Raw genomic sequence first — 17082 nt, forward strand, 5'->3', positions numbered from 1 at the left:
AAAACATGTATCATAGTGCACCAGATCTGACACTGACCATTCTTCTGGTAGCTGGGCTCAAATTTCCCACATGTCCAGAACCTACTATACGAATTTACATTCAGTTTGGTCTGTAAAACAGCAACTTTAAAGTAACTTGATGTAATACATGCTAACTTCCCAGAATGCAGTGTAAAAGACAGTCAGCCATTATAATTGTCTGTTAAAAAGCTGTCAATTGATTCCAGTAGCAACCAGCAGAATCGTCTATGCAGCTACGGATGCACGATGTATCGAAATTTCTATACCATTTCGATGCTGTGCGGGGGCATCCGTTCAATTTATGTATTTCGATACTAAGCTGTAATTGAAATAAATAAGGAGAACATGGTCTTCCTTCAGTGACCACACCTGCTCGTCATTGGTGATGGCCGCGTCACAGTAGGAGGGAGGAACGCTCCTCCCTCCTTTCTCTACTGCCACCAATGATGAGCTGAGTGTGTGAATACGGGGCAGGGAGGGGACTGTCGGGAACGGTACAGTTTTCCTAATGATGTGTCTGTGTCGCTCGCGCTGCAGTGTACAGTGACAGACCGGCCCAGGCAGGTATTAGAGAAGGGCAAAAGACTGAAATAAAAGCACTAGTATTTTTTGCAGCCAGCATTGTGGAACATTGGGATTAATGTGACCCACATTAACCCCAATGTTGCCATTATATGAGGGAAATTAATGAAGTCACTTATTAATGTGAGGCACATGGTGTTATGAATTTAGTACCTCCATGTGCCTCACATTAATAGTAATTAACCCCATCATGTACCTCACACATTAACCCAATGTTGCCCATTACAACTGTGAGCGAGGTACTTGATGGGATCACTTACTATAATGTATATAATGGGCATCATTGGACTAAAATGTGTGTGGGAAATGACGTGTGTTCGGTGCGTGAGATACAGACCGTATGTCTCTGGCTTTTCCTGGATCCAACATAGTTCAAAAAGCCAGGCTCCTAGCATCACAGTCATCCATGATACTGTGAGTCACTGCCTCCCCGAAGGGAATACTGTCTCGGACTGAAAACATGATTACACTATGAGACAGTATTCCCGCGGGGAGGCAGTGACTCACGGCAGCATGGATGACTGATGCTAGGAGACCGGTTTTCTGAACTATGTTGGATTCAGGAAAAGTGGGTGACATACGGTCTGTATCTCACGCACCGAACATAGCTGTATGAATTAACCACGTCATTTCCCACACACATTAACCCAGTAGTGCCCATTATAATTATTATAGTAAGAGATCCCATCAAGTACCCCGCTCACAGTCATAATGGGCAACATTGGTTTAATGTGTGAGGTACATTATGGGGTTAATTACTATTGATGTGAGGCACATGGAGGTTCAAATTTGATAACACCATGTGCCCCACATCAGAAAATGAAAGTACTTTATATTTTGAGTTTTAGTTTATTGTTGGCAAAGTATCGTTTTGGTATCAAGTATCCCAATACTACTCATATCGGTATCGAAGCCCAAATTCTGGTATCGTGACAACCCTACTCTGGATTGATGTATAACTATGCAAAACTGTAAAAAGGTGGTTGAATGTGAGTCTACGCTTTAAAAAAACACCAGCATCTCATTATATTGTATAGAGGTCCCTAACTGCGTCTGATGGAACCCATTGACTTTAATGTGTTCCATTCGAATTCTGGCATTATGTCCATCGACTTACCGCAAAACAATATGTTTAATATTATTTTTTCCTTCATCAGAGGCGCAACCTTACCTGCCAGTGATGGGGTTTTGACCTTAGTGCCAAGTTTCAGCAATGTTATGACATCCCTGGTAATACTATTGCACAATAGTGCATGCAGGTGCCCAAGAGTTACATGAGGCTCCCGAGGGGAACACTGATATAGTGCAAACTGCTTTTTAAAGTGAGAACTGTGATAGAAATAAAGTTTATGAACCACACTTCTGTGCATTAAGTGCACCCAGTTACTGTATCTTAAAACAACTGAAGAACATTGCAATGGGTTTAATGCACTCTGTGACATGAACTTATTCACAACACTGTAAAAAAAATAGTAATATAGTCAAATTGACTTACAAGCTATATTTCATAAAGATAATAAGCAACATATGCTGTATATGGATGTATCGGGGCTGGACAAATCCCAGAAGTCAGGGAGACAATGGGGTATAGTTATACAATGAAATGCACCAGAAAAGTGACAGATGCATTAGAAACCATATAAATCATTTCTAATCTTGTACTGTGACATGTATGTTGCAGTATGCAATTTGGGCCAAATTAAAAGTCTAATTTTTACATTGTAATGTTTCATTCTTATGACACTAATGATAAGTGTGCCCTAGTAGGCCTACAAATTTGCTACTGACACCTATTTTTTGAAGTAATTTTGTGTATTGTTATCTTGTTACTACAATAGGCTCTTCAAGCTAAAAGATGCAGTATTTTGCCAACTGCTTAGGCTCTGTTCACATCCCGTTTAAGCCTTCTTCCCGACGTATACTTCTGATAGAAGGCTGAGACATATGCCACTGTATATAAATACAGCGGCATATGTTATCCAGAGGACCCCACAGTAAAGAAACAACACATAGAGAGCACGGTATATGTTTTTTTTTAAAACTGTATTTCGTATAGAAAAGCGTAGTCTAATACACTATTCTTTACAACAAAATAAAAATGCAGACGCATACAGGCATAGCATATGACAAAAAGACACTCATTTGGAATGGCCTATATGGACAGGTTCAGCTTAGGCGTCGAGAGCTTTCCTAGCACATACGCAAAATGTAGTTCACAAATGTCATGTGAAAAGAGCCTTAGATATTTGTATATACACTACCGTTCAAAAGTTTAGGGTCACTTAGAAATTTCCTTATTTTTGAAAGAAAAGCACAGTTTTTTTTCAATGAAGATAACATTAAATGAATCGTAAATACACTCTATACATTGTTAATGTGCTAAATGACTATTCTAGCTGCAAACCTCTGGTTTTTAATGCAATATCTACATAGGTGTATAGAGGCCCATTTCCAGCAACCATCACTCCAGTGTTCTAATGGTACATTGTGTTTGCTAACTGTGTTAGAAGGCTAATGGATGATTAGAAAACACTTGAAAACCCTTGTGCAATTATGTTAGCACCGCTGTAAACAGTTTTGCTGTTTAGAGGAGCTATAAAACTGACCTTCCTTTGAGCTAGTTGAGAATCTGTAGCATTACATTTGTGGGTTCGATTAAACTCTCAAAATGGCTAGAAAAAGAGAGCTTTCATGTGAAACTCGACAGTCTATTCTTGTTCTTAGAAATTAAGGTTATTCCATGCGAGAAATTGCCAAGAAACTGAAGATTTCCTACAACGGTGTTTACTACTGCCTTCAGAGGACAGCACAAACAGGCTCTAACCAGAGTAGAAAGAGAAGTGGGAGGCCCCGCTTCACAACTGAGCAACAACACAAGTACATTAGAGTCTCTAGTTTGAGAAATGGACGCCTCACAGGTCCTCAACTGGCAGCTTCATTAAATAGTACCCGCAAAACGCCAGTGTCAACATCTACAGTGAAGAGGCGACTCCGGGATGCTGGCTTTCAGGGCAGAGTGGCAAAGAAAAAGCAATATCTGAGACTGGCTAATAAAAGGAAAAGATTAATATGGGCAAAAGCACACAGACATTGGACAGAGGAAGATTGGAAAAAAGTGTTATGGACAGACGAATCGAAGTTTGAGGTGTTTGGATCACACAGAAGAACATTTGTGAGATGCAGAACAACTGAAAAGATGCTGGAAGAGTGCCTGACACCATCTGTCAAGCATGGTGGAGGTAATGTGATGGTCTGGGGGATGCTTTGGTGCTGGTAAAGTGGGAGATTTGTACAAGGTAAAAGGGATTTTGAATAAGGAAGGCTATCACTCCATTTTGCAACGGCCATGCCATACCCTGTGGACAGCGCTTGATTGGAGCCAATTTCATCCTACAACAGGACAATGACCCAAAGCACACCTCCAAATTATGCAAGAACTATTTAGGGAAGAAGCAGGCAGCTGGTATTCTATCTGTAATGGAGTGGCCAGCGCAGTCACCAGATCTCAACCCCATAGAGCTGTTGTGGGAGAAGCTTGACCGTATGGTACGCAAGAAGTGCCCATCAAGCCAATCCAACTTGTGGGAGGGGCTTCTGGAAGCATGGGGTGAAATTTCTCCCGATTACCTCAGCAAATTATCAGCTAGAATGCCAAAGGTCTGCAATGCTGTAATTGCTGCAAATGGAGCATTCTTTGACAAAAGCAAAGTTTGAAGGAGAAAATTATTATTTCAAATAAAAATCATTATTTCTAACCTTATCAATGTCTTGACTATATTTTCTAGTCATTTTGCAACTCATTTGATAAATATAAGTGTGAGTTTTAATGGAAAAAACAAAATTGTCTGGGTGACCCCAAACTTTTGAACGGTAGTGTATATCCAGAACCACCACAATGTAGCTTGAACACTAACAAGTATCCAGCATTTACTGAGAAAGGGACAGATTCCCAAAATGCCACACATTTGTCCTGCTGGTAGAAATATTGCCTGCTGGAATTCGCCAGTGCTGATCTCGGACTGCAGAGAGTGAGTCAGCAAGAGACAGCTACATTTAAGTGGCTAACGGTTGGCTGCTTAGTTCTTGTTATTGGAGAGGGAGCAGAACAGACCGACGGCCAACATTTATCCATAATGACATTTATTGCACCAATGAAATTGTAGAGGACAGACGTTGAGAATTACTTTATTAAAAGTTGCACACATTTGGAATTGGCTGGCTGTTCGAATTTCTTTTTACGCCTGCTATGAGCAGTTGTACATTTGTGCCACTAATATACACCTTTTTTAACATTTACCTTTAATAAAGCAATCTAAAAGTACGTTTACAGCTTTGACCACAAGCAAATTTGGCCCAATTATAGATTTACCGCCAAGTAATAAATGTGGGCTAATCTGTTGTATTATAGCACGGAACTTCTCTTGGGCATTTCTATGTGATTATTTTATGACCACTACTATGTGTCTAGCAGAATTCTATGTGTAATATTGTGGAGCAATTCTATGTAGACGAGATAAGGAAATTTTGAACAAATTCTCTTGTCTCACGGTGAAAGTAAATGAAAAGTTTATTAAGACGTAATGTTACAATAAAAAAAGTTTCAAAAAAGAGGGAAGCAATAAATAAGAAAGACAAGACCAGGGAGATCCTTTCTTGAGAGAGTAAGGCCCTGTTCACAAGGAGTTTTTTTGCAGGCAGAAAATAATCTATTTTGAGGCAAGTTTTGACCTGCCTGTAATTTCTTGCTGCGACTGTCGTGGCGTTTTTCGCAGCGTTTTTTTTGCCCGTGGCCATTGAGTGCCGCAGGGAAAAAACGCAGCAAGAAAATGCTTTCTCTACCTCCCTCTTATTTTATTGGGAGGTCAGAGGTTTAACAGCGGCAAGAAAGAGCATGCCTCTATTTTTTACCCCTAGCAGCTAAGAGCCGCTGCGGAAAAATGCCTCCACCTCCCATTGAAATCAATGGAAGGCAGTTTCTGAGTTTTTTTGGCGCTGATTCCGATGCGTTTTCTGCATCAAAATCAATGTAAAAAAAAAAAAGAAACTCTGTGTGAACTGGGCCTAAGGCCCCATGCACAATACCGCAATTTTGATGCACAATTACGGATCCGTAATTGCGGTTCAAAATACAGATTCATTAATTTCTATGGCCCATGGACACCTTTCTGTAATATTTACAGGTAAGGAAATGTCCTATTTTTGTGGACCGTGCTCCTATACTTTATAATGGGAGCACGGCCCGCAAATGCGGATGACAGTCCACGCCGTCCGTGTCCGTAATCACAGACCGTACACACTGCTACGGCCGTCTGCAGGGGGCCTTAGATAGAAGATCTAAAGATTGACTTTTAGATTTGCCTTTTAAACAGCCACCAAGGAATCGCCTTACAAGTTACTGACCACATAAAAAATACGTACTAATAATACATCATTCTATTTACAAGCTTTATTCTGTCTACAATATCATGTCTGTCTCCAGTAAACTTGGCAATCTTAGCTCGGAACAGCCCTGATGGCCTGGAAAGTAGACAAGCAGTCTGATATTCAGAGAATACTGTTTAAAGAGGCTCTGTCACCACATTATAAGTGGCCTATTTTGTACATTATGTGATCCGCGCTGTAATGTAGATTACAGCAGTGATTTTTATTTAGAAAAACAATCATTTTTGACGGAGTTATAACCTATTTTAGCTTTATGCTAATGAGTTTCTTAATGGCCAACTGGGCGTCTTTTACTTTTTGACCAAGTGGGCGTTGTGGAGTAAAGTGTATGACGCTGACCAATCAGTGACCAATCAGCGTCATAAACTTCTCCCCTTTGATTTACACAGCACATAGCGATATAGCTATATCGCTATGTGCAGCCACATAAACACACTATAACGTTACTGCAGTGTCCTGACTATGAATATGCATTACCTCCAGCCAGGACGTGATGTTTATTCAGAATCCTGACACTTCGCTAACACAATCCCGACACTACAGCACAGCAAGCGTAATCATGCGAGATTACGCTGTAAACTGTCATTTCAAACTAGATTACGCTTGCTTTGCTGTAAATTTCACAGAAACGTTAGCGAAGTGTCAGGATTCTGAATAGACATCACGTCCTGGCTGGAGGTAATGTATATTCACTGTCGGGACACTGCAGTAACGTTTCAGTGTGTTTATGTGGCTGCACATAGCGATATAACTATATCGCTATGTGCAGTGTAAATGAATGGGGAGAAGTGTATGACGCTGATTGGTCACTGATTGGTCAGAGTCATACACTTCTCTCCACAACGCCCACTTGGCCAGGGCCGGCCCTAGGATAGATGGCGCCCTGTGCAAAATGATCTTTCGGCACCCCACCACATCATTAAAAAAAAAAGCCCCATAAAAAAAAGTATAATGCCCCTTTAGTGCCCCCATACAGTATAATAATAATATTTAATAATATAATATATTACAGCCCCTTCAAGGACACAGTATGTTGTCCTCTAATTGTTCCCACAGTATTATGCCATCTGTAGTACCCCTACACAGTATAATGTCCGCTTAGTGGCCCCCACACAGTATAGTGCCCCCTTGCAGATTTTGCCATACAGCCTCCCTGTAGACAGTGTCATAATCCCACACCTCCTTTTTGTAGATCGTGTCATACAGCCCCCCACACCTCCCCCTTGTAGACAGTGCCATACAGTCCTCCACCTCCCCCTTGTAGACAGTGCCATACAGTCCCCCACCTCCCCCTTGTAGATTGTGCCATACAGTCCCCGCACCTCCCCCTTGTAGACAGTGCCCCCAAACAAAAACAAAAATTGTACTCACCTAGGCCCCGTTCCCACGACGAACTGAGCTGCTCCATGACGGGACCCTGTAGCCTAGTAATGAGTTTCCCAACCTTTTCGGACTCGAGGCAGCACTGGAAAAACAAAATTTCCTCAGGGCCCCCCTACCAAAAATTGTTTTGAGAAAGACAGAAAATGGCTAAGAACAAGCACTCCACTCGTAGGGTATGTTCACACACGTTTTTTGTAAGGCAAAAAAAATTTGCCTCAAAAGTCCTTCAGGAACTGACAGCGTTGGGTGACCTTTTTTTGTGTTTTTTCTTAAGCTGTTGAAGCGAATGACGGAGGAAAAAAAGCTCCAAACGAGCGCTGCAGTTATTTTCTGCCTCATATTAATTTCAATTGGAGGTCAGTGGTAGAAACCACTTGAAGACCATCAGCCCCCCACTCACAGTAAAATGACCATCAGCCACCCACTCACAGTAAAATGACCATCAGCCCACCACTCACAGTAAAATGACTATCAGCCCCCCACTCACTGATTCCCCCTGTAGGTAGCGCCACACAGCTGCTTGTAGGTAGCGCCACACAGCCCCTTGTGGGTAGCACCACACAGCCCCTTGTAGGTAGCGCCAGACAGCCCCCTTGTAGGTAGCGCCACACAGCCCCTTGTGGGTAGCGCCACACAGCCCCCTTGTGGGTAGCACCACACAGCCCTTTGTAGGTAGCACCACACAGCCCCCTTGTGGGTAGCGGCAGACAGCCCCCTTGTAGGTAGCGCCAGACAGCCCCCTTGTCGGTAGCGCCACACAGCCCCCTTGTAGATAGCGCCACACAGCCCCCTTGTAGATAGCGCCACACAGCCCCCTTGTAGATAGCGCCACACAGCCCCCTTGTAGATAGCGCCGCACAGTCCCCTTGTAGATAGCGCCGCACAGCCCCCTGTAGGGAGTGCCGCACAGCCCCCTGTAGGGTGTGTCGCACAGCCCCCTGTAGGGAGTGCCGCACAGCCCCCTTGTAGGAAGTGTCGCAAAGACCCCTGGTATGGAGTGCCACACAGCCCACAGCCCCCTGGTAGGGAGTGCCACACAGCCCCCTGGTTGGTAGTGCCACACAGCCCCCTGGTTGGTAGTGCCACACAGCCCACTGGTTGGTAGTGCCCCACAGCCCCCTGGTTGGGAGTGCCCCAAATCCCCCTGGTTGCTAGTGCCACACAGCCCACAGCCCCCTGGTTGGTAGTGCCACACAGCCCCCTGGTAGGTAGTGCCACACATCCCCCTGGTTGCTAGTGCCACACAGCCCACAGCCCCCTGGTTGGTAGTGCCACACAGCCCACAGCCCCCTGGTAGGTAGTGCCACAATGCCCACAGCCCCCTTGTAGGTAGTGCAAGGATTACGAAATGACCCTGATAGCTGGCAGGCAATAGACATTCAAAAAAGGACAACTGTGCAGGGGCACACAAAATACCCAGCTTTCCGAGCTATCAAATAAATGTGTGGAAATAAACTAAGATATAACTTTTATTTAGTTTGAGTAAAGGATTAATCCTTTTAGCTAGATTAAATAAAAGTTATATCTTAGTTAATTTCCATACTTTTTTTTATACCCGGGAAAGCTGGGTATTTTTTGTGCTCCTGCACAGTTGTCCTTTTTTGTAGGTAGTGCCACACAGCCCACAGCCCCCCTGTAGATAGCAACCCCCCTTCCAGTATAGATAGCGCTACTGTAGCTCCCTGAAGGAGCGGAATCCCCGTGTGGCCGGGGATTCTGCTCCTGGAGCGCTGCTTGATGCCTCTGTCCATATATGCACAGTGACATCAGGGAAAACTCCTGAAGCGGAATCCCCGGTCACAGCATTGCTTACGCTATGACCGTCGATTCCACTCCAGTAGAAGCTCCTGTCGTCTGTGTCCATGACGTCATTGGCTTCTCCTGGAGTGGAATCCCCGGTCATAGAGTCTGCAACGCTGTGACCGGGGATTCCGCTTCAGGAGTTTCCCCTGATGTCATTGTCCATATATGGACAGAAACATCAAGCAGCGCTCCAGGAGCGGAATCCCCGGCCACACGGGGATTCTGCTCCTTCAGGGAGCTACAGTGGTGCTAGTAGATAGCAGAGCAGGGAGATACTTCCCTGCTCTGCTATAGTGCCATCGCTACCGCTATAGCAGCTGCTAGCGGCGCCATCGCCCTCATGTCCGGTGTCACCGCTAGCAGCCGCTATGGCTGCTACAGCAGTAACGACGGCCACTAAGTGAAGAAGCGGCTGGGTGGAAAGGCGACTGCAGTTAGTGTGTGTATCCCCGCTGGTAGTTGCAACGGTGCGGGGATACACACACTCGCTGGCGCCCCTCTTGCAGTGTGGCGGCTGGCGCCCTGTGCGACCGCACTGGTCGAACATATCTAAGGCCGGCCATGCACTTAGCCATATAGTAAAACACGCACAGTTGTCCTTTAAGAAATTCATTATCATAAAGCTAAAATAGGTCATAACTCCATCAAAAATTATCGTTTTTCCAAATAAAAAACACTGCTGCAATCTACATTACAGCGCCAATCACATCATGTACAAGATAGGCCACTTATAATGTGGTGACAGAGCCTCTTTAAGAACAAACCTTAGCTAGCAAGATTATATCAAATACATTTTAGAGGCAAAGTATACATATACAGTAAACATATACATAAACTAGAGTGAGTTTTAGCTCTACAGAACCGGACTCCGCTGACGGCATGTCAGAAGATGATAATTTAACAACCCGCCCACACTCTACCCACAGAACACAAAACCAAAGTTACCAGTCAAAAAACGAGGTAGGAGGGGGGGCAGGAAGCACAAATCGAATAAATCAAGATTTCAATCGTTACCTGCGCCCCCGGAAATTCCAACAGTACTAGAATTGAACGTCACCAACTTATCCTCCTTCACTCTAACCACGGCACAAACTGAAGTTTTATCCTTGGGTCTTAATTTTGCTCCAAAAAATAATTTCAACCTTTTCAATACGCTATTGGACATTAACAAATTCATTCGCAATTTGACTGTAAAGAAACATTTCCTTGGGCTGGAGACCCTCCCTCTGGACGATGTTCCAACCTCATCTCCCCCTACCACATCTGTTGAAGAGTGCGTCCCTCCAGCTCATCCGCCACCTAGTCTTGAACAATTCTCCTTTCAAGAATTTACCACCTTAGCAGCTCTGGATCACCTACGTACGGAAACCTACAATCAAACGGTGACCACAGCCCCAAATTTTCGTACTTCCAACCCCAAGTTCTACCCAACGAACTCTAGAACTGATTCGATGGACCGTTTCCAAACGGTAATGGAAAAAGAATTACAAAACTTGGCGGACAGTCTCAAATCTCAATACCCAATAACAAATATGACGATCCAGCACAAACAAGCGGTTAAGTCGTTACACGACAACAAAGACATAGTGATAAAAATGGCGGATAAAGGAGGCAGTGTTACTGTAATGAATAAGAACGATTATAAACAATCCATTACTAAACTGCTATGTGACAAAACAACATATAAAATACTGGAGAACAACCCAGTAGACAACATAAAAAATCGCATGAACAAACTCTTAAATGATGGCCAAAGAGGAGGTTTCATGAATAAAAAACAAGCAGAATTTATTCTTGTTGATCAACCCATTACGACAATTTTTCATGCGCTTCCAAAAACTCACAAGCTGATTTTTCCACCACCAATGAGACCTATTGTCTCAGGTATAGGTTCAATTTTAGAACGATTGTCGGAATGGCTAGATACACTACTGCAACCTTTAGCACAAACAGCCCCGGGATTTTTAAAGGATACTAAAAATGTCCTTAATTCACTATGCAACAAAAAATGGGAGAAAAATTACACTTGGCTCACGTGCGATGTCGTGTCTTTATACACTTCTATTCCACATCACATTGCCTATGCCGCCCTTGACTACCACTTAACCAAACATAGTTTGTATGACAAAAATTTCCAAGTGTTCATTTTGGAAGTATTAATGTTTCTAATGACCAATAATTACTTTCTATTTGACACAAAATATTACCTCCAACTCAAGGGCGTATCCATGGGAGCCAAGTTCTCTCCATCGATAGCCAATTTAGTCATGTCCTGGTGGGAACAGTCCTACATTTTTTCTACCGATAATACATATGGCCACTGCATTGAATGGTATGGGAGGTATATTGACGATATTTTACTAATCTGGAAAGGAGACACTGACACCATCCCGGCCTTTGTAGAAACCCTCAATCAAAATCACTGCAACCTTAAATTCACCTACAAATTTGATAGCACTGATATCGTATTTCTAGATCTTGAATTAAACGGAAAAGAGGGACAAACAATCTCTACCCAGACTCACCGAAAACCTACCTCCTCAAATAATATCCTTCATGCAACAAGCAATCATTCAATGCAGACCATAAAAGCCATACCTGTGGGAGAGCTGCATCGTGCCAAAAGGAATTGTACCTCCCAAAGTCAGTTTGAAGTTGAACAAAAGGCAATCAAAACCAGACTCAGAGCAAGAGGTTATCCCACATGGTCACTCAATAGAGCAAGTGAAATTATGACCAAAATACCCAGAACTGATTTACTCGCATACAACAATAAACATACCAAAAAAAATCCTAAAATTCAATCGAAGGACACCCAACCTACTTTAATCCTACAACAGAGTAACCAGTTTATGCAAATTAAAAAATTAGTCACCAATAACTTACCTATCCTACAAGAGGATGACGGTCTACGTTCCATCTTGGCCAAAGGTTGTCGTATCGTGGCAAGAAAGGCACCCTCTTTGGGCAGCGTGCTGTCTCCGTCACTGTTCACACCAAACGAAAATGTTAAAACAACATGGCTAGAAACAAAAGGCTTCTACAGATGTGGGCAACATCCATGTAAGACTTGCTCCTTTGCCCATCCAACTAAAACTTTCAGTAACTCTACACAAACAGATACATACAGCATCCAGAATTATATCAATTGTAACAGCGAATCCGTAATCTATGTTATAGAATGTACTGAATGTCAACTAAAATACGTGGGTTGTACAAACAGAAAACTGAAAACAAGAATTCTTGAACACCTTAGTTACGTGAGAAATATTAATATCACTAACATCTCCAATGTATCAAAACATTTTATTGTACAACACAACCGTAACACAAAAAATTTACGTTGCTACGCTATTGAAAAAATCTACCCCCCAAAAAGGGGAGGTGACCTTAAACATAAAACCCACCTGAGGGAGGCATTTTGGATTTACAGATTAAAAACTAGATATCCAGATGGCCTAAATCTTAGAAGAGACCTAATGTTTCAGTATTAATATATAGATCTCCTAGCCCCCCCTCGTAGTTACCAAGACCAAGACAAACAATAATAACTACAATAATAATAAAAATTTCAACAAAATAATATATTATTGAAGACCATCTATTACCATATTACTCCAGGACTCCTTGCCCGCATATTTACAGCCTGTACATGCATAACATGTGCTTTTTGCCATGTACATCACTGTTCATATTTTTAAAACCACTTTTTCGTTAGTCACAATCACCAATTAGGTTTTTAACCATTTTTTGCTCCAGTTGTTGTCCTACCCTCACCTCCCTCCCTGGTCACATCCTCATCATCAAAAGTAAGCGCCTGTCTCTGTCCTTCGTTAAGCCAGAATTTAACATCGATTAAACAACACTGCCTAAATTCTACATTCAATCATCACAATATATAACTACAACAGCGTACCATTATTGACAGTATAAAATACATCATCCTATAGATTCAAAGTATAACACTTTGACACCTACAGGACTATGCACACCAACTTTGCCCAAGTAATTTGTTTGAAATTCTAGAAATAAATAAATACTTACCAATCTTATGTGCACCATCGTCTGTGAGATAGCTATCTGGACAATAACGAGTAGGCAAAGTGACGGCGTCTTCCGTCGATATAGTTTCCATTCCACACAACATAACGCTATCTGAAATATATAACACACTCAGGTTAGGTTGAACTTACATAACCCTATATTCTAGATCACGACATTAATGCTGTCACCAGTTGAGAATACGCAAGTGAAAACACAAATAACAGAATGGGCAGCAACCATTCTTACTTCCGGCTTGCGTTCCACAGTATAACAACAGTGGAACGCACTCAGCAATCAGCTGTATTATACAAACCGGGATAAATACGAGACAACGCGCGCTATTCAAAAACAGACACCACAGCCAAGACTAAGGATGCAGGAGCATCCGAAACGCGTAGGCTTTTGAGGACATTACCGCCCGCTTACCCTCACACTGGACTATTCTTCTGGACTATTTTAATTGAATACAATTAAACTTGGAAACCTGCTTCCATTTTAACCACTTCATACAGCGCTGGAACAACTCCTTTCTCTTCTCCTATACATATACAGTGTCGGGTTGAGGTTACTTGGGCCCACAAGAGGAGATGCTTCTGAAATGATTTAGAGGGCCCACCCTCCATCTACATAGAACATGTACATGTCCACTTTTCATTTCATTATAGTCCTTGTTATCATTGTACACACAGGTCATATAATCAATAAGGTCTAATACTAATAGATAATTTGTGAATCATCCTGTAAGAAATAGATCCTAGTGGCAAGTGATTGGCTCCAAAGAGCTACAAATGGGGTTGTCTTCTGCTGGACATTTAAGGCCCATTACTGTGTTAGTACCTGGGCCCTCCAGAGGATCCTCTGGTTCTCTGGTGGGCCAGATCGACCCTGTACATATATGTAGCATGGGCATATAATATTGGCAATTGACTATTTGCAAAAGCTATAATGATTATTTTTGTTTATCATGCCAATGACCTTTAACATCCTCTATAATCCGAACCTCCAACTCCCGCCTCCAGGATTTTTCTCATGTTGCACCAGTCCTGTGGAATGCGCTGCCCCAATCAGGTTAGTTCCCAATATCCACAGTTTTAAGCATGCCCTGAAAATACATATTTTTAGACAGGCCTATCACATTCCCTAATCTGACTCCTTTCCTTGGCCCCTTTATTACATAGTTATGAGAACCTGACCCCTCATTCAGCAGTATCGCCCACACTCCTTGCACCCTAATGTACTTCATATCTGTCATAGATACTGGCTGGTGACCGGCTCATGCAGCTTTATGTGTACTACCCCATATGTATAAAAAATGTCTGTACCATTATACATAACAAGCTGTTTTTTACATTTTGTGTCACCCCTTTTTCCTCATAGATTGTAAGCTCTTGTGAGCAGGGTCCTCACTGCTCTTGTTTGAATCGTAAATTAGCTTTGTCACTATGTAATGTCTGATATTGTCTGTTCATGTTCCCTCTGAATTGTAAAGCGCTGCAGAATATGTTGCGCTATATAATATTTATTATATATACATACACTACCGTTCAAAAGAGATAGAGATTTCCTTATTTTTGAAAGAAAAGCACAGTTTTTTTCAATGAAGATAACGTTAAATTAATCAGAAATACACTCTATACATTGTTAATGTGCTAAATGACTATTCTAGCTGCAAACCTCTGGTTTTTAATGCAATATCTACATAGGTGTATAGAGGCCCATTTCCAGCAACCATCACTCCAGTGTTCTAATGGTACATTGTGTTTGCTAACTGTGTTAGAAGGCTAATGTATGATTAGAAAACACTTGAAAACCCTTGTGCAATTATGTTAGCACCGCTGTAAACAGTTTTGCTGTTTAGAGGAGCTATAAAACTGACCTTCTTTGAGCTAGTTGAGAATCTGGAGCATTACATTTGTGGGTTCGATTAAACTCTCAAAATGGCTAGAAAAAGAGAGCTTTCATGTGAAACTCGACAGTCTATTTTTGTTCTTAGAAATGAAGGCTATTCCATGCGAGAAATTGCCAAGAAACTGAAGATTTCCTACAACGGTGTGTACTACTCCCTTCAGAGGACAGCACAAACAGGCTCTAACCAGAGTAGAAAGAGAAGTGGGAGGCCCCGCTGCACAACTGAGCAACAAGACAAGTACATTAGAGTCTCTAGTTTGAGAAATAGACGCCTCACAGGTCCTCAACTGGCAGCTTCATTAAATAGTACCCGCAAAACGCCAGTGTCAACGTCTACAGTGAAGAGGTGACTCCGGGATGCTGGCCTTCAGGGCTGAGTGGCAAAGAAAAAGCCAAATCTGAGACTGGCTAATAAAAGGAAAAGATTAATATGGGCAAAAGCACACAGACATTGGACGATTGGAAAAAAGTGTTATGGACAGACGAATCGAAGTTTGAGGTGTTTGGATCACACAGAAGAACATTTGTGAGACGCAGAACAACTGAAAAGAGGCTGGAAGAGTGCCTGACACCATCTGTCAAGCATGGTGGAGGTAATGTGATGGTCTGGGGTTGCTTTGGTGCTGGTAAAGTGGGAGATTTGTACAAGGTAAAAGGGATTTTGAATAAGGAAGGCTATCACTCCATTTTGCAACACCATGCCATACCCTGTGGACAGCACTTGATTGGAGCCAATTTCATCCTACAACAGGACAATGACCCAAAGCACACCTCCAAATTATGCAAGAACTATTTAGGGAAGAAGCAGGCAGCTGGTATTCTATCTGTAATGGAGTGGCCAGCGCAGTCACCAGATCTCAACCCCATAGAGCTGTTGTGGGAGCAGCTTGACCGTATGGTACGCAAGACGTGCCCATCAAGCCAATCCAACTTGTGGGAGGGGCTTCTGGAAGCATGGGGTGAAATTTCTCCCGATTACCTCAGCAAATTAACAGCTAGAATGCCAAAGGTCTGCAATGCTGGAACTGCTGCAAATGGAGCATTCTTTGACGAAAGCAAAGTTTGAAGGAGAAAATTATTATTTCAAATAAAAATCATTATTTCTAACCTTGTCAATGTCTTGACTATATTTTCTAGTCATTCTGCAACTCATTTGATAAATATAAGTGTGAGTTTTCGTGGAAAACACAAAATTGTCTGGGTGACCCCAAACTTTTGAACGGTAGTGTGTATATATATATATATATATATATATATATATATATATATATATATATATATATATATATATATATATATAGCAACAAAAGAAAACAGCAGCACTCACTAGAGAAGATGCACAGGTGCCAAGCAAGCCATCCAGATCCAAGGACTAGGTAGTATATAAAAGTAGAGATCTTGCAGCACTCAAAGTGGTGAAAATAAAGTGGTTTATTCAGCCAACAAACAGCGACGTTTCTGTCCAACAATAGGACCTTTATCAAGCATGGTAACATACTGAGTGAGCATGGTATATAAAGAGTGAAAGAGCATTTGCATAATTAATCTCAATAGCATACATGTGACGTGCAAAGTGCAAGAAAAAACAAACACAATGTGTTTAAATAGTATCAAGACTGATCAAAGCATTGACACATAAGAAGCACAAGTGTGAATACATACATAGAATACAAATATCGCATGCAAAAACATATAAATATAAAATTACGGCATAAACATATATGCAACAGTTGTGTTGAAACAGATCACGTTGCTTTTCCTCACCAATCAGAGCTTCAGGACCTTCGTAATGCAAACACATACAGGTTATCCAAATAGCAATAATAAATGCACCAAATGCGGTCTTGCAACATGTGTGAGTGTGTGTGTATATATATTGCCAACTTCCGGTTGATAAAA

Source organism: Rhinoderma darwinii, chromosome 2 (assembly GCF_050947455.1).
Source record: "Rhinoderma darwinii isolate aRhiDar2 chromosome 2, aRhiDar2.hap1, whole genome shotgun sequence".
Taxonomy (NCBI): Eukaryota; Metazoa; Chordata; class Amphibia; order Anura; family Rhinodermatidae; genus Rhinoderma; species Rhinoderma darwinii.